The sequence below is a fragment of the Calonectris borealis genome, chromosome 2 (genome assembly GCF_964195595.1).
Source record: "Calonectris borealis chromosome 2, bCalBor7.hap1.2, whole genome shotgun sequence".
Taxonomy (NCBI): domain Eukaryota; kingdom Metazoa; phylum Chordata; class Aves; order Procellariiformes; family Procellariidae; genus Calonectris; species Calonectris borealis.
In genome coordinates this window covers 50,212,259-50,236,233 of record NC_134313.1, presented here as the reverse complement: position 1 = coordinate 50,236,233, position 23,975 = coordinate 50,212,259, and positions in this window count along the sequence as shown.

Genomic DNA, 23,975 nt, shown 5'->3' with positions numbered 1-23,975 from the left:
TATAGGGCCAAAACCTCATCTTTTACCTGTCATGTTAATGGAACTACAAAGTAGACTCAACTGGTTCAAACAGCCAGGCTTTGATTCCCTTTACATGCAGGTTCCCCCCAGGTTATGGAGCTGGCAAATTTTATTCTGCATCACATCTGCTCCACAGTCCCTTACTATCAGAGAGCTCTTGTTCTGGCTGCCAGATTAGTCCCTTTGGGTTGGTTGCTGCAGAAAACAAAGTAGAGCTTCAAGTTGTGAACAAGCATAATTTGGCTCCACTAGTTGGGAAGCTATAAGGATGGTTGACAGCTTTCATATTCCACCTCCCCCAGTACCCCTTCATGTTGGTCTCTCTGGCAATGGGTCCCCATTAAATCTCAGTCTTTTCCCCTAAAGAATCATTGCTTTTGCAGACCTGTTAAAATGTGGCCTAGAAAAATTTACGTCCCAAAAGTATGGGATTCAGGGTGCAATTTGAAACACTTTATGTGGTAAAGTCGTAACATTAGATATTTCTTGCCTGAAGTTATAGAATTAGTATAGGCTCATAAATTACCCCTTAAGTCAGAAATATAATTGCCGTATGATTTTTCTTCAGTAGTTGGGACTGAAAATTATTTTTAAAATGATTTCATTTGCCCATGGTATTGCAAACAGATTGATCTCTTGATGATGGTTGAAAAAAACCCACTACAATAACAACAAGAGAAAACTAGTGTGTTGCCACGAAAGAAATTGCTTTATATGAACAAGAATAATGACATATTTGAAGAATTTCATGTGATGTGGGAAAAATGTGTTTTATATCTCAATCAAAACAAGATGTATAAGAAAGAAGCATGTCAGATCACTAGGGAGGTTTTGTGGGGGAGAAGTAGTACAAGTTCAGAACAATATTTTACAAAGAATTTGTTTTGCTGCTTGTCCACAACACTTTTTAATGCACCATTTTTTTCTTTTATCAGTATTTTGAAATCAATAGTCATTTATAATGAAAAAGATAAGCAGTTTAAATGGTCTTATCTTTACCCTCCCCTGTAAATGTATGACTAACACATGAAGTACATACAGGGTTAATGTGGTGTTGCTGTCTAATAGGCAGCATTCATCAACTTCTTCCCCTCCTTCTTAATCTTTTTGTTAAAACATTCTTTGCTATAGACCTAGGGTTTCTCTGGTTTTACTTGCAGTAAATCCTTTTATAATTATTCTTGGCTTGACTTGATACTCCTCAAAAATTGCTTGTTCCTACGGACAATGCCTCAAGAAGAAAACGAGCACAAATATTTTAAATCAGAGGATTATGCCAAAGCAAAAGCAAAAAAGACGCAGTTTCATGTTTTTTTAAGTATCCACAGCTAAGGCCTGGATTATTGGTGCATAATATCTGTGGCTCTAATCATACTGCTGAAGTGAATCCATTGTTGATTATTTGAAATGGATGGTTGGGATATTGAAGCCCTCTCAGAAGAATCTAAATTCCAAATTAAGATTGAAGACCACTGCTTTGACTTTAATTATAATAACCCATGAGGATTTATATATTTATTTATATATTTATATATTTACACAAATTCCCCAGGATTTGCTAGTTTACTGCAGCTAATGACCACTTTCAGACCCCAAGTTGTGTTCAAAGGCTTCTTATTGGACAACAAGCTCATCTGAACTTGGTAAGGGAAATTAAATCACATTCTTTGAGTTCTTCAACCCCTCTCCCTCAATTTTTTTCTTTAGTATGCCTACAAATAAACAAAAAAAGAATGTCAATGACAGATAGCTTCTCTCATTATTTTCTTGTCTACTTCTCTGTTCTGGATTTTTTTCTTACACTGAAAAGGTACAGATATTGTTCAGTGTCCCACTTGTCCTCCAGCTGCTGGGCCAGAAGAGGATGTTTTCTATAGATCCTATACCATGTTTTTCAGCATTGTGCTGGAATAACACCCCTGAGAAGTCTTAAATATGGTACAGCATCTCAAAATATGTTCATGCACCTGCATCTATACCTGCCTACCTAATTATGAAGGGATAAATTACTCTCCAGATTGCATTAAGTATATTTGATTAACTCTCTTCTGCATTTAATGGAAGCCTAGACATCCACCTCATACGTTGACACCTATATTGTAGAAGTTTAAAGAGGAAAGTTGAATCCTGCACTATGGTGCTGGAGACAAGCTGTCTTTTTCTTCTCTTTGTTCACTGTGTGATACAGAGGGAACTTGAATGGCAAGTGCAATTATGTTTTTAATTCAGAAGTTATCACTGATGTGGTGGACTGTATGCACACTCTTATTCCAGAATCTGTCTCACACTGGAAGAGCTACACAAATAAGATGAGTTCACTTAATGCTTAAAGTACACAAACCAGTAATTTCTGGGATTTTGAACTCATCATATTAATGATATCAAGAAACTTTCTGTTGATTGTGAGAAAGTGCTACAGCTATTAGTTAATTAACTATTAGGACTTGGATCTTCATTTTGCAGAAAGATAATAAAATGAGTTTCATTTTTTGGAAAAATGCATCTGTTTCCCTTCTGAGCACAGAGGCCTTTCTTGGATTAGATGGTCAGGTTACTAAAGAAAGAGTTTTTCTGGAAATGTCTGAAGTACAAATCTTTAATGCATATATCTCTTCAACGCCTAGAGGTGCTCTGTGAATTCATTACTTGAGTTGGTAGTTCTATGCTAGAGGTCATGACCCAAGTGGAGTTGTGCTGGTTACAAATTGAATTTCTTGTCTAACACAAACTTAGTTACTCATGCCAGTATTTAAGATCATATACTGATGGAAATAGAACCTATTTTACAAAAGTGGCTCCATAACTAAAAGATCTGGAAACCATAAGTAGTGGTTACTGTAAATAATTGCAAATAATCAGCTCACAAGTAGACAGAGAGAAATCATACTAACTCATAGGTAAATAGCTAAACCCTAAAGTACTAAGTAAATTCTAAAACTGAGGCATCAAAGACAAGTGAGAGGTTTTTGGAACTAATGATACTCATGCATGTCCTTCTCACTTATTTTCTGCTGGCTTTAATTGTTCAACATTTTTCTTTCCTTGTTTATGCTGTCAAGTTAGTCTGCAGAACTTTTCAGCAAGGAATTTTTATTCCTTCATGTCTTCAGCATATGTGCAAAATACATTCAGTACTACAGAGATCAATATCATTACTGTTAATAGCTGTGTCCACGTGTATTTAGCAATGTTAAATCTAATAATCACAAAATATAAAATGTTCATAGAATCTGCAAGTTATTTATAATTAGAAGTGTTGACTTATTTATGGCTAACTAACATTTGAGCTATATTCCTCTCCTTGGAATTGCTTTTTTAAGAATTCAGCTTTGCTTAGGCAGATAATCACTGAAGGTCAAACTTTACAGGTTAGTGAGAACATGGGAGAGATCAATGCATTGAGCGTCGGTTCTCTTATACTGGACTCTATTCATTTTTGGAAGTTTACACTACAGATTGCATATTGAACATCCAACATTATGGATAAAAAAGCTAAGGTTTCTGAAATTTTGTTTTAGTTCAGTTATTCTTCGCATTTGGAAAGGAAACTTAAAAAAAAGAACTAAGAATAAAAAATATTATATTGGTCTGTGGTAATCAACAGTATACATACACCTTTTGGGTATTTTGGTATAACTCTTTTGAAAGTCAGACTTAGCTGTTTTCTTGTTGGCCTTTGACAAATGGGTGCTGGCAAAATTGGGAAAAAATCCCAGAATGGAGTATAAAAGCAGCATAATCTTCAAACAGTGAATAATATCACAATATTACATTAGTATGTATCTCACCTAACCTAATAGCAGTGATACAAGTCTATAGATTCATTCACAGACAATTTTGTTGACATCTTACAAGAAAATTGATTTATAGGTAACCTGAGTTTAAGCTGTCTTGCTTGGTATTCAGTGAAAAGTGGAAGCCAGATCCCCTGCCCTTACCTAAGTGTCAAGGAAGCACAAAGCTGGATCTGAGAAAGTGCCAGATATTAGACTGCTTCCTGAAGCAGGACAGTGTAGGTATAATCATTAAAGAGTATTAAAGACACAATCACAAAAGAAGGCTCCTTGCTGAGGTATTCCCACAAAATCCAGGGAAAGTCTTGAAGAAAAATCTGGAACTAGGTCTACAACATACAGAACTGCGAAGGTTTTCAGCAGATCCATAGCTCCTGCTGAAGGGTTGAGCCTGCTTCCAATAATGAAAAACAGTCCTTGTTGCTGTCTAAATCCTGCTAAAGGTATTGTCTGACAAGAGCAAGGCAAAACAAATGTCCCTTTCCCCTGAGCTGTGAATTCTGTCTTATGTGACAGAGAAGTGCAAATATAGAAACTACAGACCTGTTAGTCTAACCTCAGTACCCGGAAAACTTATTGAGAAGATCATACTGGGTGCTATTGAAAGGCATTTAAAGGAAAATACAATCATCAGGCACAGTCAACACGAGTTCGTGAAAGGAAAGTCCTGTCTAACTAATTTGATATCTTTCTACATAAGGTCACCCGGCTAGTGGATGAGGGGAAGGCAGGGGATGCAGTTTTTTGGGATTTTAGTAAGGCTTTTGGTACTGTCCCTCACAGGATCCTTCTAGACAGGTGTCCCGATCCGATGTCGGGAATGTTTCGATATGATCCCAAGAGCGAGATTAAGACACAAAACGAGATCAAATGCCGTATACCCAAAACAGCAACTTTTAATATCAAAAGTAGAAAATTAGTAGCGATAGGATAGAATAGAGTAAAAAGACAGAAGTCAAGCAGGTATTCAGGATAGATTTGCAAGAATAGTCCCCACCATGGATCCGTGGCGTCCCGGGGGTCCAAGTCTCTCGGTGTTCCGGCGGTGGGCGGTCGCTCCGGGGTCCGCGGTGTTTCGGCGGGGTCGGCAATCGCACTGGGGTCCTCTTGGCAGTCCCTTTTATTCTCGTTCGAGGGCTGCAGTTTCCATGGCAACGACATGTCTCCGCATTCCTGAGTCTTGACTGTCCAAGCACGTGCCAGCCGGAGATCTTTCACACCTTACTAGCCGGAGATCTCTGTGGCCTTGCAGCCATTCTTATCATATTCAGCAGCCAAAGGAACCCTCGCCCAGATCTTTCACACCTTGCAGCTGATCTTATCATATTCAGCAGCCAAAGGAACCCTCGCCCAGATAAGCAGTCTTTGAGACAAAAGTTCTATAATTCAGTCTTTCACAACAGGTTGTCCAACTATGCGATGAGCAGGTACAGGGTGAGCTGGGTGAAGAACTGGCTGAACAGAAGGGCTCAAAGGGTTTTAGAGAATGGGGCTGCATCTGGCTGACGACTGCTCACCTGCGGTGTTCCTTAGGGCTCAATTCTAGAGCCCGTTCTGTTTAATATACTTATCAACGATCTGGATGCAGGAGTTGAATGCACCATTAGCAAGTTTGCTGATGATACTGGGAGGTGCTTTCTCGAGGGCAAGAGTAGCTTGTAGAGTGCTATGGTTTGGATTTGTGATGAACACAGTGTTGGTAACACCCTGATGTTTTAGTTATTGCTGAACAGTTCTTACGCAATCATCAATGGCATGAACTTTAACAACAAATGCTGGATTCTGTACCTGGGATGGAGTAATGTCAGACACAAGTATAAATTGGGAGAGGCATCGCTGGAAAGCAGCCCTGCAGAAAGGGATTCGGGGGTGCTGGTCTACAGCAGGCTCAATATGAGTCAGCAGTGTGCCCTCGCAGCCAGGAGGGCAAACCGCATCCTGGGGTGCATCAAACACAGCATAACCAACTGGTCAAAAGAGGTGATTATGCCGCTGTGTTCAGCATTGGTGCGGCCTCACCTTGAGTATGTGTGCAGTCCTGAGACCTACAGTTTAAGAAGGATGTGAAGGTCTTTGAATGTGTTCAGAGGAGGGCAACAAATCTGGTGAAAGGGCTGGAAGGCATGTCCTATGAGAAGCGGCTAACGACTCTGGGTATGTCTAGTTTGGAGACAAGGAGACTAAGGGGCAACCCCATTGCTCTCTACAGTTTCCTGAGGAGGGGAAGTGGAGAGGGAGGTGCTGAGCTCTTCTCCCTGGGATCCAGTGACAGGACACATGGGAATGGTTCAAAGCTGTGTCAGGGGAGGTTCAGACTTGACATTAGGAAGTATTTCTTTACTGAAAGGGTGGTCAAACACTGGAACAGGCTTCCTAGAGAGGTGGTCAATGCCCCAAGCCTGTCAGTGTTTAAGAGGCATTTGGACAATGCCTGTAACAACATGCTTTAACTTTTGGTCAGCCCTGAAGTTGTCATGCAGTTGGACTGGATAATTGTTGTAGGTCCCTTTCAACTGAAATATTGTCTTTCCTTTCCTTTCCTTTCCTTTCCTTTCCTTTCCTTTCCTTTCCTTTCCTTTCCTTTCCTTTCCTTTCCTTTCCTTCCTTCCTTTCCTTTCCTTTCCTTTCCTTTCCTTTCCTTTCCTTTCCTTTCCTTTCCCCTTTCCTTTCCCCTTTCCTTTCCTTTCCTTTCCTTTCCTTTCCTTTCCTTTCCTTTCCTTTCCTTTCCTTTCCTTTCCTTTCCTTTCCTTTCCTTTCCCCTTTCCTTTCCCCTTTCCTTTCCTTTCCTCTTTCCTTTCCTTTCCTTTCCTTTCCTTTCCTTTCCTTTCCTTTCCTTTCCTTTCCTTTCCTTTCCTTTCCTTTCCTTTCCTTTCCTTTCCTTTCCCCTTTCCTTTCCCCTTTCCTTTCCTTTCCTTTCCTTTCCTTTCCTTTCCTTTCCTTTCCTTTCCTTTCCTTTCCCTTTCCCCTTTCCTTTCCTTTCCTTTCCTTTCCTTTCCTTTCCTTTCCTTTCCTTTCCTTTCCTTTCCTTTCCTTTCCTTTCCTTTCCTTTCCTTTCCTTTCCTTTCCTTTCCTTTCCTTTCCTTTCCTTTCCCCTTTCCTTTCCCCTTTCCTTTCCTTTCCTTTCCTTTCCTCTTTTCTTTTCTTTCTTTTCTTTTCTTTTCTTTTCTTTTCTTTTCTTTTCTTTTCTTTTCTTCTTTTCTTTTCTTTTCTTTTCTTTTCTTTTCTTTTCTTTTCTTCTCTTTTCTTTTCTTTTCTTCTCTTTTCTTCTCTTTTCTTTTCTTTTCTTTTCTTTTCTTTTCTTTTCTTCTCTTTTCTTCTCTTTTCTTCTCTTTTCTTCTCTTTTCTTCTCTTTTCTTTCTTCTCTTTTCTTCTCTTTTCTTTCTTTTCTTTTCTTTTCTTTTCTTTTCTTTTCTTTTCTTTTCTTTTCTTTTCTTTTCTTTTCTTTTCTTTTCTTTTCTTTTCTTTTCTTTTCTTTTCTTTTCTTTTCTTTTCTTTTCTTTTCTTTTTTTCTTTTCTTTTCTTTTCTTTTCTTTTCTTTTCTTTTCTCCTCACCAGTGATCTTCAGATATTTTCAATTTGTCTGAAAATCATGCAAATATTGGAAAAAATAAGATTGCATCAATAATTTCAAATGTTTGTGACTATTTTAAGTGATGTGAGAAGTACTTTGAAATTTATTTCTTTATTAGGAAAGTGACCTTGACAGTTCAATCAGATATTACTTTTTGTACTGTTTTTTGCTAGGATAGAGTTAATTTTCTTTATTGTAGCTTGTATGGTGCTATGGTTTGGATTTGTGATGAAACAGTGTTGATAACACACAGATGTGTTAGTTATTGATGAACAGTTCTTTCACAGCGTCAAGAATTTTTCTGCTTCTCACGTTGCCTTGCCAGTGAGCAGGCTGGGGGTGCACAAGAAGCTGGGAGAAGACACAGCTGGGACAGTTGACCCCAACTGACCAAGGGATATCCCATACCATATGATGTCGTGCTCAGCAATAAAAGCTGAGGGAAGAGAAGGAAAAAGGAGGGACGTTCAGAGTTATGTAGTCGGTCTTCTCAAGTAACCATTATGCGTAATGGAGCCCTGCTTGCCTGGAGATGGCTGAACATCTGCCTGCTGATGGGAAGTAGTGAATGAATTCCTCATTTTGCTTTGCTTTTGTGCAGAGTTTTGCTTTACCTGTTAAACCATCTTTATCTCAAACTGCAAGTTTTCTCACTTTTACCCTTCCAATTCTCTTCCCCATCTCACTGTAGGGAGTGAGTGAGTGGCTGTGTGGTGCTTAGTTTCCTACTGGGCTTAAAACACACCACTTTTGTAGTTTTGTCTCTAGCAATATTCAAAGCTAAATGAACCTTCTTGATTTTACTGAAGGTAGATTTCAAAGAACAAAATTTAGGATTTATAAAGCCATCAAAAATATTTTTAATATTGCTGAATGTGAAATTCATTTATAAAAATGAAGAGAGAAGTATGTTCAATAATACTTTATTATGTAAGTATTTAGATATACTTAAAAATTTTGAACTATTGTATTTGCCCTAATGACATCCATCTCCACTTTTCTATGTAGCAGAATAATTATACTACCCTTCATATGAATCCATGACTAATATGTGTCTGGGTCTCCCAAGGCTTTTGTTCAACGACTAAAAATATGCATTCTTTAGGTTCCTAAAATTGTACAAATTTAGCTATATTTAAAAGAAGATGAAACATTATTTCATGAAATGTTCTGTCTTTTTCAGTTTCTCATTCTTCTTACTCTTCTTGTGCCTCCCTCTACCGACATATCTTCCATTTTTCAAATTAGAATAACGGACAGAGAAGATAAGGAAAGGGAGAAAAATAGCAAACTCTTTTTTTACCTTTCTTCAGAAAATTTTTAAAAGCAAGCCTTTAACACTTACAGCAAGCTGCTTAGCCTTTGAAAATTGATTATTTATTTACCAGCTTCACTTTTATCTCCTACGCTATGATTGGTCAAGATAATTTTGCAGATTAAAAACAACTTAAATATAAAATTCGACTAATGAATAATGCTCAATCTTCGTTTCTCTCACACTAGTTTCAAAATACTATTACAAATTGGCCTTCAAATTAATCCTGTTTACAAGCAATTTGTTCATGTGCACATACAAAATTCTCTGAAGCTACAATTGCCATGGGAGGTAGCAGAGAGGGTGAGAATTTAGGCCTAACCATATTATTTGCCTGTCTTTACAGTGTTCTAATGGAGAAAAACTGTATAAGAACTTTCTTCTCTGTTTTTCTTTTTTTCAGAAACTGAATCTAAGAAATGGCTACCATGTTATCGTCCATATCTGTTTGCAATGTAGTGCATGAGGACTCTTCTAAGTTCATAGCCAAACACTTTTATGCACTACAAGGAAGCAGAACAAAAGAACACCACTTCCTCTTTTCTGAAGGTTTTTTTTTAATTCTCTTCCTTCTCACAGGTGGAGGAAAATATTAATTTATTAAGCAGGATCAAATCCTGCCAACAGGAAAATAGTCCCATTAAACTGCAGAGTAACTCACATTTGTCTGAAAAAAAGAAGTCTGAATCTGAACACATATTAAGCTGAAGCAAATTAAGTGATACGCAATACACACAAGTGTCTGTCAAGCAGGATCACATGCTAAAATTTCCCACTTAGTATCACATTTAATGTATTTCTCTTTCTTTACTTTTTACATTACAGGAGATATAATTTAAATTTAAGTTATGATAACCTAAAAGACATTTTACTGGAAATGGAGAACAGTTGATCAACATAAACCATTTCAGTGGGAGAAAAGCAAAAGTATAAAGAGTTATCTTTTTAATTTTTTCTTTTTACTCAATTCTGTATCAGTCAGAGTGGTCTAATATTTGGTTTTTTGTGTTTTTCATCTAATCTCACATTCATTTCTTATCCCCTTGGGGATATTCTCTGTTTTATTCAAAATGCAGTAGATATACCTATGTCAGTGTTGAGCATGCTTTTTGCTTGGTTAATTAGTTGCAAGTCTGCAAAGATAAAGACCTATTTTAATAATTTGATTTTTTTTATATTTTTAATTGTAATGAGAACCAGGACTCATTAAAACCATGTGTGAATAATGTATTTTCCTTAGGTATTTTATTTCTGTCAATTCTGCCCTTCTGTAAATTCACTTTCTGGATTGAATCAGGGTGCTTTAGGAAGAACATTCTTCCAGATCAATGCATGGAGCTTTGGTTTTGTAAAGATTCACTTATACATGGACTCAAGGGCAGCCTTGGCTGCAGTGACCATGAAATGGTGGAGTTCAAGATCCTTAGGGCACCGAGGAAGGCACACAGCAAGCTCACTACTCTGGTCTTCAGGAGAGCAGACTTTGGCCTCTTCAGGGATCTGCTTGGTAGAGTACCATGGGATGAAGCCCATAGGGGGAAGAAGGGCCCAAGAAAGCTGGTTAATATTCAAGGATCACCTCCTCCAAGCTCAGGAGCGATGCATCCCAACAAAGAGGAAGTCAGGCAAAACCACCAGGAGGCCTGCATGGATGAACAAGATGCTCCTGGACACACTCAAACACAAAAAGGAAGCCTATAGAGGGTGGAAGCAAGGACAGGTAGCCTGGGAGGAATACAGAGAAATTGTCTGAGCAGCCAGGGATCTGGTTAGGAAAGCTAAAGCCCTGATAGAATTAAATCTGGCCAGGGATGTCAAGGGCAACAAGAAAAGCTTCTACAGGTACGTCGTTGATAAATGGAAGTCTATGGAAAATGTGGGATCGGAACAGGATACCTGGTTGCCTGGGATGGAGAAGGCTGAGGTACTCAATGACTTTTTTGCCTCGATCTTCACCGCAAGTGCTCAAGCCACACCACCCAAGTCACAGAAGGCAATGGCAGGGACTGGGAGAATGAATAACCACGCACTGCAGGAGAAGATCAGATTCAAGACCATCTAAGGAATCTGAAGGTGCACATGGGACCTGATGAGGTGCATCCAGGGTCCTGAGGGAACTGGAGCCACTATCCATCATATTTGAGAAGTCGTGGCAGTCCGCTGAAGTTCCTGATCATTGGAAAAGGGGAAACATAACCCCCATTTTTAAAAAGGGAAAAAAGGAAGACCCAGGGAACTACAGGACAGTCAATTTCACCTCTGTGCCTGGCAAGATCATGGAGAAGATCCTCCTGGAAACTATGCTAAGGCACATGGAGGACAGGGATGTGATTTGTGTCAGCCAACATGGCTTCACTAAGGGCAAATCATGCCTGACAAATTTGGTGGCCTTCTATCATGGGGTTACAGTGTTGGTGGATAAGGGAAGAGCAACTGACGTCATCTACCTGGATTTGTGCAAAACATTTGACACTGTCCCGCATGACATCCTTGTCTCTAAATTGGAGAGACATGGATATGACAGATGGACCCTTGGTGGATGAGGAATTGGCCAGATGGTCACACCCAAAGGCGTCCAGTCAATGGGTCGATGTCGAAGTAGAGACGACTGACGAGTGACATTCCTCAGGGGTCGGTATTAGGACTGATGCTGTTTAACATCTTTGTGGATGACATGGACAGTGGGATTGAGTGCACCCTCACCAAGTTTGCCGATGACACCAAGCTGTGTGGTGCAGTCGACATGCTGGAGGGAAGGGATGCCATCCAGAGGGACCTTGACCGGCTTGAGAGGTGGGCCCATGCAAACCTCGTGAAATTCAACAAGGCCAAGTGCAAGGTCCTGCACATGGGTCGGGGCAATCCCAAGCACAAATACAGGCTGGGTGGAGAATGGATTGAGAGTAGCCCTGAGGAGAAAGACTTGGGGGTGTTGGTTGATGAGAAGCTCAACATGACCTGGCAATGCATGTTTGCAGCCCAGAAAGCCAACCGTATCCTGGGCTGTAACAAAAGAAGCATGGCTGGCAGGTCAAGGGAGGTGATTCTGCCCCTCTACTCTGCTCTGGTGAGACCCCACCTGGAATACTGTGTCCTGCTCTGGATCCCTCAGTACAAGAAGGACATGGACCTGTTGGAGCAGGTCCAGAGGAGGACCACAAAGGTGATCAGAGGGCTGGAGCACCTCTCCTATGAAGACAGGCTGAGAGAGTTGGGGTTATTCAGCCTGGAGAAGAGGAGGCTCTGAGGACACCTTATAGCAGCCTTCCAGTACCTGAAGGGGGCCTACAAGAAAGCTGGAGAGGGACTTTTTACAAGGGCATGTAGTGATAGGACAAAGGGTAATGTCTTTAAACTGCAAAGGGTAGATTTAGATTAGATATAAGGAAGAAATTCTTCATTATGAGGGTGGTGAGGCACTGGAACAGAGAAATTGTGGATGCCCCATCCCTGGAAGTGTTCAAGGCCAGGTTGGATGGGGCTTTGAGCAACCTGGTCTAGTGGAAGGCATCCCTGCCCACGGCAGGGGAGGTGGAACTAGGTGATCGTTAAGGTCCCTTCCAACCCAAACCATTTTATGATCTATGATTCTATCACTCTTTTTCAGTTACAGTTGCTATTACCAAATGCTTTCAATTGTGATGATGACATGACCAATTTTCTGCAAAAATAGAGTTAGATTGAGCACATCCAGGAGTATGAGCAGTGCATTTCAAGATAACAGAGGTTCAGACAAAGTAATGAAGATAAGTCCTAGGATTAGAGGAAATTTAACAGAAAGAAATCAAATACATGAAACATATCTTTGCCCATTATTAGGTCACACAAAAAACACAGAACTTTAATCACTGATACCATCTGTTCATTTCTAAAAGAAGTTTGCAGTGATAATAATAGTCCATTTTGGTTTCATTCTAAACAGGATGAATATTAATCCAGAATGTGTTCTGATAGATTAAGCTCGAATTAATGGTATTCATCTCCAACTTTAGTCACTCATATTTGTCTAATAGTGGCCTAATTAAATTAAGAAATTCCTCGAATGAGTAGTGTCAGAAAGTTACAGCTATTTGAAAGATTTTTGGTGACTCGTGAAATAAATCAGTCATGATATTCTACCTGCTATAATGTGAATAGGGTCAGCATAAAATTCACATGACATTTGCCCTAATTCTTACTTCTGTTGGATGAATCCTGAGGGCATGTTCATAGCATGTAACACAGCACAAGGCAAGCAGTCCCGAGTAAGGTTCAGAGTAATTGTTGGTTCACAAAACATGGTTCAAAGTTGTGGATAAACACTAGGGCAAATCCCAGAAAATATAAATTATTATGCTGAGTGCTAGCTACAAAGCTTACCCTCTAAAAGGCTATTTTACTGAGGTATGCTGTACTGACTCATGTATCTTCCATTTTCAGACTTAGTTTAACCACACCTGAATCGTGAAATCTCCCTTCTGCAGTAAAGACCCTGAGGCTGCAGTTTAGAGGTTTAGGTTCTTTGCCAAGCAATAATGTATTCCCTGAGAGGTGAATGATGGAGAAATTTAAACCACCCTTGTTTTCTGCAGCTAGTACATATAATATTGGAGAGGGCTTTGGTTTCTGAAGTTGTCCATTAGGAATCTGTGATGGTGAAGAAATTAATGCAAAATTAAATTAAACACCTAAAAATAGAATTTTATACTTAGAACAAAAAGCATTTCCAAAAGAGAGAAACCACTATATGTGCAAAGGGAGTGCAGACTATGATTACTGCCTCACAAGACGTATGGTAGTCCACATACTTCACTCTGGCACATGCTTTGTTTACCCAAAATATTTTTTAGCTTGAGGGGTTTCAGAATTTTAATGTAAAATTTCTTGATGTACTTTTTATTATTTAAAAGGAAGATGCTGTCGAGAACATCACAAGCATTTTAAATTATTGTTTATGTGTCAAGACGTAGGTGCCACTGTCAAACCTATTTACAAACATCAGTGTTCCTTTTTAGAACTAGAAAAAAAATTTGGATAATCAGAATATATTACTGAACATGTATGTTGTTGTATCAAACATGCACTACATTAGATACTACAGTGAAGTACCTTGATGGATAGCTAATTGTACAGAACATAAACTAAATGTGGGGCCTAGGATAATGGACTACCTTGAATTTCAGTCCTTGTATAAGCTTGATGGGATGACAGAATATTTGGTTTTGTATTTAAAGTAATCTTGTACCTAAAAGAAGGGGCAAATTATATATGAAATAACTTTAATCCCTGGGTATCATCTATCCTTATGGAAGTGAGTGGCAGAAGAGAACGGACTGTTTCTGCAGAGTGATATGGTATCATTGTTTATTTCTGTAACTGAACTTTCTGTATATTCTTAAATGTATGGCTTTATCATTAAAGATAAAGAGCAATGTGAAATATGTATTTCAGCCAAAGAACAATTAATAAAGTGGAAAAAAATGTGACACAATAATGGTTTGCCTAGCAGGTTCTAATGCTGGTTTAAAAGCCAGGTATTCCAAAATTCATTAGAATTATACTCTCACATAAGACCTCAACATTAACAGCAAACTCCACTGTGCTATCGTACAGCAGTTTGGCAATATAGCAATGTCAGCTGGAAGATGTGTTTTTCCAACAGACCTGACGTAGCTATACTGGGAAAACTTTCCCTTTTATATAGAGGCATGGACTATGCCTAAATATAACTATGTGTTTAGCCATAGTAATTTCAGCTTTTTAAACTGGCAGATGGAGGAATTAAGGGCTGCATAAATATATGTCAATCACAAAAAGGATAAGGTCAAGTCTTATGCTAGTCTCTAATATGCAAGGAAAAATCTCACTGTTGATAGAAGTGTTTACTGGTTATTGGATCTTCTACTAGAGAATGGGGGACAATGAGGATACTGAGCATTAAATTGGTCCCATCCTTATTTAGGGTACTGAGAAAAACAAAAATGTAAGTACAGTGGGCATTAGGACAAACTAGAAAGAAGTAGTGCGAAATATGTTACCTATATTACGCATAAAATGTGCATGATTTCCTTGAATTAGTGAGTTTTGCCATTAATTCACATACAGCAAGTTATTATCCAAATTTTTTTATTTTTGTCACTCAGTATAGTAGAAGTAGGTCTTGCATTGGCAGTTTATTATTTAAAGGGAATTTCTGCTATTCTGAAACTACATACAGTAGCAATCAGAATTAAATGGGAAAGTAAAAAGCTAAGGTCACTTTTGAGAATTGTGTTTAACATTCAGATACTCCTTTCCTGCTCTGAAGTATTAACCTAAGTGTTTATCAAAGAAGACACAGCCTTAACCTCTGGCTATTTAAACTGAATAAAGACCAGATGTTATAATTCCGGGTTTGGGTGCAAACGGCATTTCTCTTTAAGAAGCAATGCATTTTGTCATAGCAATTTGTGTAAAGATAAGAAGTCATGAAGTAGGCTGCCAAGTTCTCTATGGTTCATTTATTATGATTTTTGCTTCTGACAGAATGACATGGGTTCAAGTCTCAAAGTGGCACTCCATAGCGCTCTACTGATAGAAGAGCTATCTGTACTTTAGGTGACATTTTAATATAAGCTTTCTGGCAGTTATCCAAATGTATGCTAAAAATCATAAGAGGCATTTTTGATAAGAGTTGGAGATAATAGCACTCTTGTGGGCAGCATCTCTTCTCTCTATAAAACTCACTCTGATACCCAAGATTGTCTGTGAGCTATTGCTGACCACATCTGTAATGGCTGCTTCATTTTCTGCAATGTCATTTTGTAACAAATAACTCATTATCTTTCAGAGATATTCAATATCTGGGATTTGAGGAGCATTTAAAAATCAAATTCTACTCAGAAGCCGCTAATCTATGCCACACACGCTTTTGTCACTTATTATAAATTAACTCCTTGATCCTAGCACTGTTTCACTTTTTATATGCCAAGGCAATATACCCAGATTCTCTGAAGAATAGCCTGTTTGGTAATGAGTTAGTAGGCAGTAGAAAAGTACAATACCTGGGCATATGCAGGTGGGATAAGTAGGTTACCATGAGGGTAAGTGTTCTTCTAGGATTCTGTCAAGCACCAGGTTTTCCCTGCAGGTCTGGTTAGTCCTGGCAAGAAGGGAAGTTTGTTCACCCAAAGTAAGAAGAATTAATAAGACCAGTGGTTTGGACTGTTTGATATTGATCTTTTTGTAAAATGTTCTTTTCCAGTCTTCAGTCATTGGCATTTTCCCTTTCAAGTCACGTTTTCTTTCTTTTCTTAGGTGTGTACAGTTCTCAGTTTATTTTGCTATGACATATTTGAATATTACTGTCAGTATCGGTGACGTTTTTGTGGTGAGAGCTACACAGTATATGCTTTTTCTCTATTTAACAAAAATCTTTTTTACAGATAGAGTAGGAACAATACGGAATGTTCCCATAACATTTATCATATTTTGGACAGTAATAAGGGTTTAGGAACTTCATGAAATCTTTAGGACTTTAATTAGGAAGGCATAGTTGACATACCTGAGTGTGTATAATAAATATACACAAGATACTTGATACTGTGGAAACCATAGGAAGTGCTATCTGTATCCATCCCTGATAACCGAATCTTCTCTCACATTATTATTACACTGATAAACCCTTCATTAGGCTTTCTACTGATCTGTGCAAAAGGAAGAGACCAGAAAAATAAAATCCCTGTACTCTGACCCTCGAATATCTTATATGTAAGGATGTCCTTGCTCCTCTTGTGATAAGAAAATAAATTATTTTGACTGATGGGAACTATTCACCTATTCATCTTCAAATTTATGTTGTTTCCTTTGTTAACACTTTCTGATTCTGCAGATAATCCCTGATAAAAGATTTTTGAGCAGTTGTGTTTTGATAGCTGATGGAATGGTATTTTTCATCTTGCGACAAGGGCTTTGTGTAGTTTAGTTTTCAGTGGCTGGGATAATAGTGTTAAGTACTGTCCAGTCAGGAAATAGAATTCAAGTAAAGAAATAAGATTAAAATCAGTTATTCCTTTGTGTCTAATTCAGCTGAACCTGTGTTAGAGGTTGTGGTGCCACAGAGTTAATAGGTATTCCTGTGAATTGCCTAATGTACATACAATAAGTAGTCTGAAGTCTGAGGAAAAAGGGGTAATTTATCTTTATCAGACTACAGTTACAGCTGTGTTTGAGAAAGTCTGTGAGGTTGCAGGGCACTAAACGGATTTGCTGTTGTATTGACTGAATTCTTCAAGAATTCTTTTTTAAAAAAAAAAGCTAAAAAAAAAAAAAGAAAAAAAAAGAAAAAAAATCCCTGGGGGGATGGGGGAGTCAGGGGGGACACGACCAACACCAAACCAAACAAACCCCTTAACTTTGAAATCTGAGTTTACATCAAGAATGGATTTCCCTATATGTTCAATATCTACTATTAAATGTCAGATTTGCAAAGAAATTATCCCTTTTGGATTCAACTTGGTACGATTTTTTTTTTAAAATATTGCGGTTTAGGCACCATCTGAAAATGAAGTTATCAATCTTTTAAGTCTCATGCCACATGATCTTCCATTCAGAGCCCAGAGAATTGATAGATACGGGAAATAATTGAAAATTTGTCCATTTCATATGCTTTCAATCTGTGATATTGAAAATAAGATGCCTCAGTCAAGGTATGTGTTCATACTGTACAATATTTGATAAAAGATAGTGGGAAGGTGCTCATTGATTCAGCATCTCATGATTGCTGGTGTTCACCAATGCAAATAAAAAGATACCTTCGCATCCCTTCCTGCCACAAACATACATAGTTTTAATGGAGCTAGGCTGGAAGTGAGAACTACACCACGGAACGAGATGATTTTGAAGAGGATTTGGAATGAGAATGGGGGAGAATAGTCATAAGTCAAGGACAACTGATTGGGCATAACATAGAGGTAACTGCTTGATAAGTAGTTTTCTGTGATATACGGGAGGTCAGCCTGTAAGACACTTTCTGACTTATTAAGAAACAGCTATCAATAAGAGTAAAAGAATACCTAGGCAAGGTATAAAAAGGTGTTAATGAAAAAAATACACCAACAGGAAATGAATTAGGAAAAAGATGAAAGTAACACGGAATAGCTACATAGTATTTCAAAGGTGAAGACAATAAGTTCGAATTTTTCACTGAAAGAGGTGAAGACTCACTGAGACTGATGGGCTTTGATGAATATATTTTTGTAAAGACTAGAAGTAAAAAGTTCTGCTTAAGAAAGGCTCATTACAGAGGATAGTCACCCAGCAAATAGTACTGTGACCTCTATTATTTGTCTGTACCTTGTTGAAACATTTCTTCTGTATCTCATTGATATATCTTTCCTTCATTATCTCTTTAACTTACAGGGCATGTTAAAGAAATTAGGAAACCATTAAGGTTCTTGCGTGCATTTTAGTAATACATTCAAGTGATCTATAACTTACATGATAAATTGTTTTGTTACACATCAGGTTTTATTTGTCTATGGCATGTTTATATAATATATACAGAGCAAGTTCAGTGCTACTTTTGCAGTCTAGTGAAGCTCAATGGATATGGATGTAGCAAATATTTAGGCTTCATCAACAATTCCAAAGATTTATATCAGCAGAATGTTATACAAAAACCCTGTATCTGTATTGTGAACATTTCTGTTTCACTTTCTTATGCTTACATACATATATGCCCTATGTGATCTATTTTTTATCATACAGAAGAGCTATTTGTAGACAAGTGAGGTAGTTCCAGAGCAGAAGCAGTCTGACTTTCTGAAGAGCTTTTTTTTTCCTTAGGATATGATATTCAGAATTGAATAAATAAATGGATGAATATTCAGAGCATATCATGGTGCTAACAAACCTGCTTTGCTGAGACCACACATAAATCCACTGAATGTATGCAATTGCACAGGTCTATCATTTATAATTTCATTACAAATTACTTAAAAGTGAAGTCTAGCAATACTTCCTACATTTTTATTATACTGTGTTTCAGACAAACAAATACATTCAATACATAAGGTTATTCCGAAGAGTTTTCCAGAATTAAATGAGTTGCGTTAGATGCCCTAATGGCAAGGAAGAGATGTTGCCTAACCAACTTTCTGGACTCAACTGGCAAAGATTTGCTGCAATGTCAGAATTAGAGCCACATTGCCCTAGCAATGTTGGAAAAAACAAACTCTTGGGGCTGAAGAACTCTTTACAGAATCAACATCTGTATCCTGAGGATTATATGAAATAGGAATGCCAAATTTAAAATGTAGGAAACCAAAAATGTACACTCTAAGTTTGATGAAGGGAAATGGCTTTAAACTGTTCCTCTACAGCCTCACTGCAGCTATTATTCGATTGTTTCACATGTAATAACGTCAGCTGATTAATCTACAGACACACAACTTGGGTGACAAAATTACCAGTTGTAGATAACTAAAATGACTAAAATAGATTGGTCAATAACAGTGGAAATAATCTGTGATTCTTGAATGATATGCATAATAGGTAGTGGTACAAATGACATATAAAAAGTTTCTGATAAAACTGAATACACTTAACAGTTCCAGGAAACATGCGGTATAATTTCAGTGACTCAGGCCTGTGGTATAATTCAGGACACGTTGACATCTCTTCCTATTCTACTTAGCTCTGTGATGCTTTAAAAGCTTACTAGACATACAAACAGTCTAACAAAGCTAAGAGCAGATTGATAGTGGTAGCTGAGATCATGTGTGGCGGATGATAGACTTTGAAGGCTTAGATTTTTTTAAAAAGCCCTACTATCAGACTGTGTATGTTTGATTTCCACTTTCAGTGTAAGCCTGTAGGGGAACAAGGGTAAGACTCCCCACTAGATCCCAGTTACATTCTGTCACTCCAGTCAGATAATTTGGGTTTGCTGCTGTTTTGCTCCAGGGAAGTGGCATGCTGCAGCCCCCAGCAGCATGCCACTCAGTCTGGCCTCTGCTCTGCTAAGCTTCAGGTGTAAAATCATCCTTTATTTTAATTTTTCCTTTTCTCAAGCTTTTCTCTGGGTTTTAGGAGATGAAAAGGATGAGTAGGTTGTTGCTTAATTTATTTTGTCAGCATGACTTTTGGATTTAGATTTCCAAAGCTGATTAGGGGATTAAGCTGCACAACTGCCATTAATGTCAACCACTTTTTAGTTAGTTTGAGAATTAAAACATGCATCTTTGTGTTTTACAATTTAATGATGGTGTAAATTTTGTATAAAAAATATGGAATTCTGTAACAAGGAATATTGGAGACCAACTTTTTCTCAGCTAGTTCTACAAGAAACTCGTGCTTGACAATGGTGGACCAAGTCCTTGTTCTCATGGGGAACTTCAATTTACCAGATGTCTGCTGGAAATACAATACAGCAGAGAGGAAACAGTGTAGGAGGTTCTTGGAGTGTGTGGAAGATAATTTCCTGACACAGCTGGTGAGCGAGCCAGCTAGGGAAGGCGCCCCACTGGACCTGCTGTTTGCGAACAGACAAGGACTTGTGGGTGATGTGATGGCTGGAGGCCTTTTTGGGCATAGCCATCACAAAATGATAGAGTTTTTGATTCTCGGAGAAGTAAGGAGGGGGGCCTTGGACTTCCGGAGGGCAGACTTTGACCTGTTTAGGAGACTGGTTGACAGAGTCCTTTGGGAGGCAGACCTGAAGGGCAAAGGAGTCCAGGAAGGCTGGACATTCTTCAAGAAGGAAGTCTTAAAGGCACAGGAGCAGGCTGTCCCAATGTGCCGAAAGACAAGCCAACAGGGAAGAAGAACGGCCTGGTTGAACAGAGAGCTTTGGCTGGAAATCAGGAAAAAAAGGAAAGTTTACGATCTTTGGAAGAAGGGGTAGGTAACTCAGGAGGACTACAAGGGAGAAAATTAGAAGGGCCGAAGCCCAACTACAACTTAATCTGACTACTGCTGTAAAAAACAATAAAAGATGTTTCTATAAATACATTATCAACAAAAGGAGGGCTAAGGAGAATCTCCATCCTTTATGGATGCAGGGGGAAACAGAGTGACAAAGGATGAGGAAAAAGCTGAGGTACTTAATGCCTTCTTTGCCTCAGTTTTTAATAGTAGAGACCAGTTGTTCTCGGGGTACCCAGCCCCCTGAGCTGGAAGACAGGGACGGGGAGCGGAATAAAGCCCCCATAGGTGACCCACCTAGGGGATGAGGGAAAAGCTGTGGATTTTGTCTGCTTACACTTTAGTAAAGCTTCTGACACTGTTTCCCACAGCATTCTCTTGGAGAAACTGGCTGCTCATGGCTTGGACAGGCGTACTCTTCTCTGGGTAAAAAACTGGCTGGACGGCTGAGCCCAAAGAGTTGTGGTGAATGGAGTTAAATCCAGTTGGCAGCCGGTCATAAATGGTGTTCCCCTCACTTGGGGCCAGTTCTGTTTAATAACTTTATCAATGATCTGGATGAGGGGATTGAGTGCTCCCTCAGTAAGTTTGCAGACGACACCAAGCTGGGTGGGAGTGTTGATCTGCTCGAGGGTAAGAAGGCTTTACAGCCTGGATCGATGGGCTGAGGCCAGTTGTATGAGGTTCAACTATGCTAAGTGTCGGGTCCTGCACTTCGGCCACAACAACCCCATGCAACGCTACAGGTTTGGGGAAGAGTGGCTGGAAAGCTGCCCAGGGGAAAAGGACCTGGGGGTGTTGTTGAACATGAGCTGGCAGTGTGCCCAAGTGGCCAAGAAGGCCTATAGCGTCCTGGTTTGTATCAGAAACAGTGTGGCCAGCAGGAGTAGGGAAGTGATTGTCCCCCTGTGCTCCGCACTGATGAGGCCGCACCTTGAATACTGTGTTCAGTTTTGGGTCCCTCGCTACAAGAAGGACATGGAGGTGCTGGAGCATGTCCTAAGAAGGGCAATGAAGCTGGTGAAGGGTCTGGAGAACGAGTCTTATGAGGAGCGGCTGAGGGAACTGCAGTTGTTTAGCTTGGAGAAAAGGAGGCTCAGGAAAGATCTTATCACTCTCTACAACTACCTGAAAGGAGGTTGTAGCGAGGTGGGTGTCCGTCTCTTCTCCCAAGTAACAAGTGATAGGATGAGAGGAAACAGCCTCAAGTTGCGGCAGGGGAGGTTTCGATTGGACATTAGGAAAAATTTCTTCACCGAAAGGGTTGTCAAGCATTGGAACAGGCTGCCCAGGGAAGTGGTTGAGTCACCATCCCTGGAGGTATTTAAAACACGTGTAGATGTGGCGCTTAGGGACATGGTTTAGTAGTGGACTTGGCAGTGCTAGGTTAACAGTTGGACTTGATGATCCTAAAGGTCTTTTCCAATGTAAACTATTCTATGATTCTAAGTCAAGTTGAAGAAAGGAAGTAAAATATGTCCTCAAATAATAAATGAATTAATCCAACTTTCTGAATTTTAGTGACATACGCATACAAATCTGATTAAATCCATACTTCAGTGAGAAATAAACGCCTGAGAACCCCATATGAGAACTACTTGGGTTTAGGAAAGCTTTGAAAAAATGATCACTAGAAAGAAAAATATTTGTAATAAAATATTTAAAAAATCTGAACCCAATTTTAAAGATTGTACTCCAAATGAAACAAAAAAATGGCTGTATCATTCATAATGAATCAATATTTGTTTTACTTCTTTTTTTGTATTTTGTTACATTGATCATTATTACAAATGTCAGACTTGAAGCTATATTTCCAGCTTCCATACGAAAGGTGCATCAAACAAACACTGCAAGATCTGACAACACAGTAGTCTTTTGTTCCTAAAGAACAAAAGAATAATTAACTACACTCATGCCTGGGATGTTTGACTTTTCATTTGAGATGTTATTCCTATTATTTCAATAGCATTTCTTATTATTTGTCCTCTGGACTGCCATTGCATTTGAATGCAAAGACTGACAAGTCTGTCTTGTTTTTCTGGCCATTGTTGATACGGATGATTTGAATTGTTCTTTTCATATGTTTTAGAAATATATTAATTTCTTTTATGTCTCCTTAGCAAAATAGACCACTTAATTGTAAAGAACTCTACCTGAACTTCATTTCTCCTTCCCACTTCTTATAAAAAGTTATCTTCAACAATAATGAAATAGTACATGGGACAACAGTTGAACCTAATAATTGCCATTTAGGAATGTCAATTTATCATTGACAGTTTACAGAGTATCCCATTTATGTACTGATATGTATCAAGCATTAAACTGATCTTTCTATGAAATGTTCAGAATACTTTACAAAGCTCATATAAGGAAAAAAAGCAGCGAGAATGCTTTGGTATTGTGGTTGAATCTTGTGTGTACACATATATATAAGGGAAAGTCATCTTTTTGAAGTGTGGCATCCACTTCAAACTGTAGGAATAATGTACATAATGTACAGATATGCATAATTAAATAGCTTAAATTTTGAGATAAGGCTCCCAGACTGGAAGCACAGTGTAACTAATCTCTGTTGCAGGATGTTTTTCCTTCATACATAGACTTTCTAAGAGGTGAAAGTGTTGTTGATATTATTGCTATTTGTTATGCACTCAAATTAATCTGGAAGTTAGTTTCAATGAGAATAGGGATCTGATATTAATTTGCTTTAGTTGGGATTACAGATCAGTATTCTATGAGTATATTTAGACTCATTTTATAGCGATCCATTTTGACTTTATTTTTTATTCCTATGCTGTTGATCTACAGTGAGCTTCCTCAAGTTATTGTAATAGAAATTATCTCATGTTTGCATAGAATAAAATTTCTGAAATGACAATGTGGCCATCAGATGTACTACAATTTAGACCAATATAATTATAAATGCAGCTGTTTCAATTGCTAGTACAAAAGAGAAGCTCATTTCGGTGTCTGGAAATCTCACATGAATTCTATGAAGTATGTCTTCACCAATATTTTGATTTTCAATTTCACAAATAGAAATTAAACCTTAGGTTTCAAATTAGGAAATATTACATTTTTCATTAAACTGGAGAGAATTAAATTAACAAAAGAACAATTTTATGCATTACTTTAATCTGAAATTGTGCCTCTGATGTCAAAAAATCATTTTGTACACTCTGATGTACAAAATCTTTTTGTAGTCAGTACCATTAATAGAATAATGGATATTGTATTGTATTATATTTTATCATATTATATAGTGTTATATTGTATTGTATTAATTATATATTATATTGTATTATATTGTATTGTATTAATTGTATTATATTGTATTGTATTAATTATATTATATTATATTATATTATATTATATTATATTATATTATATT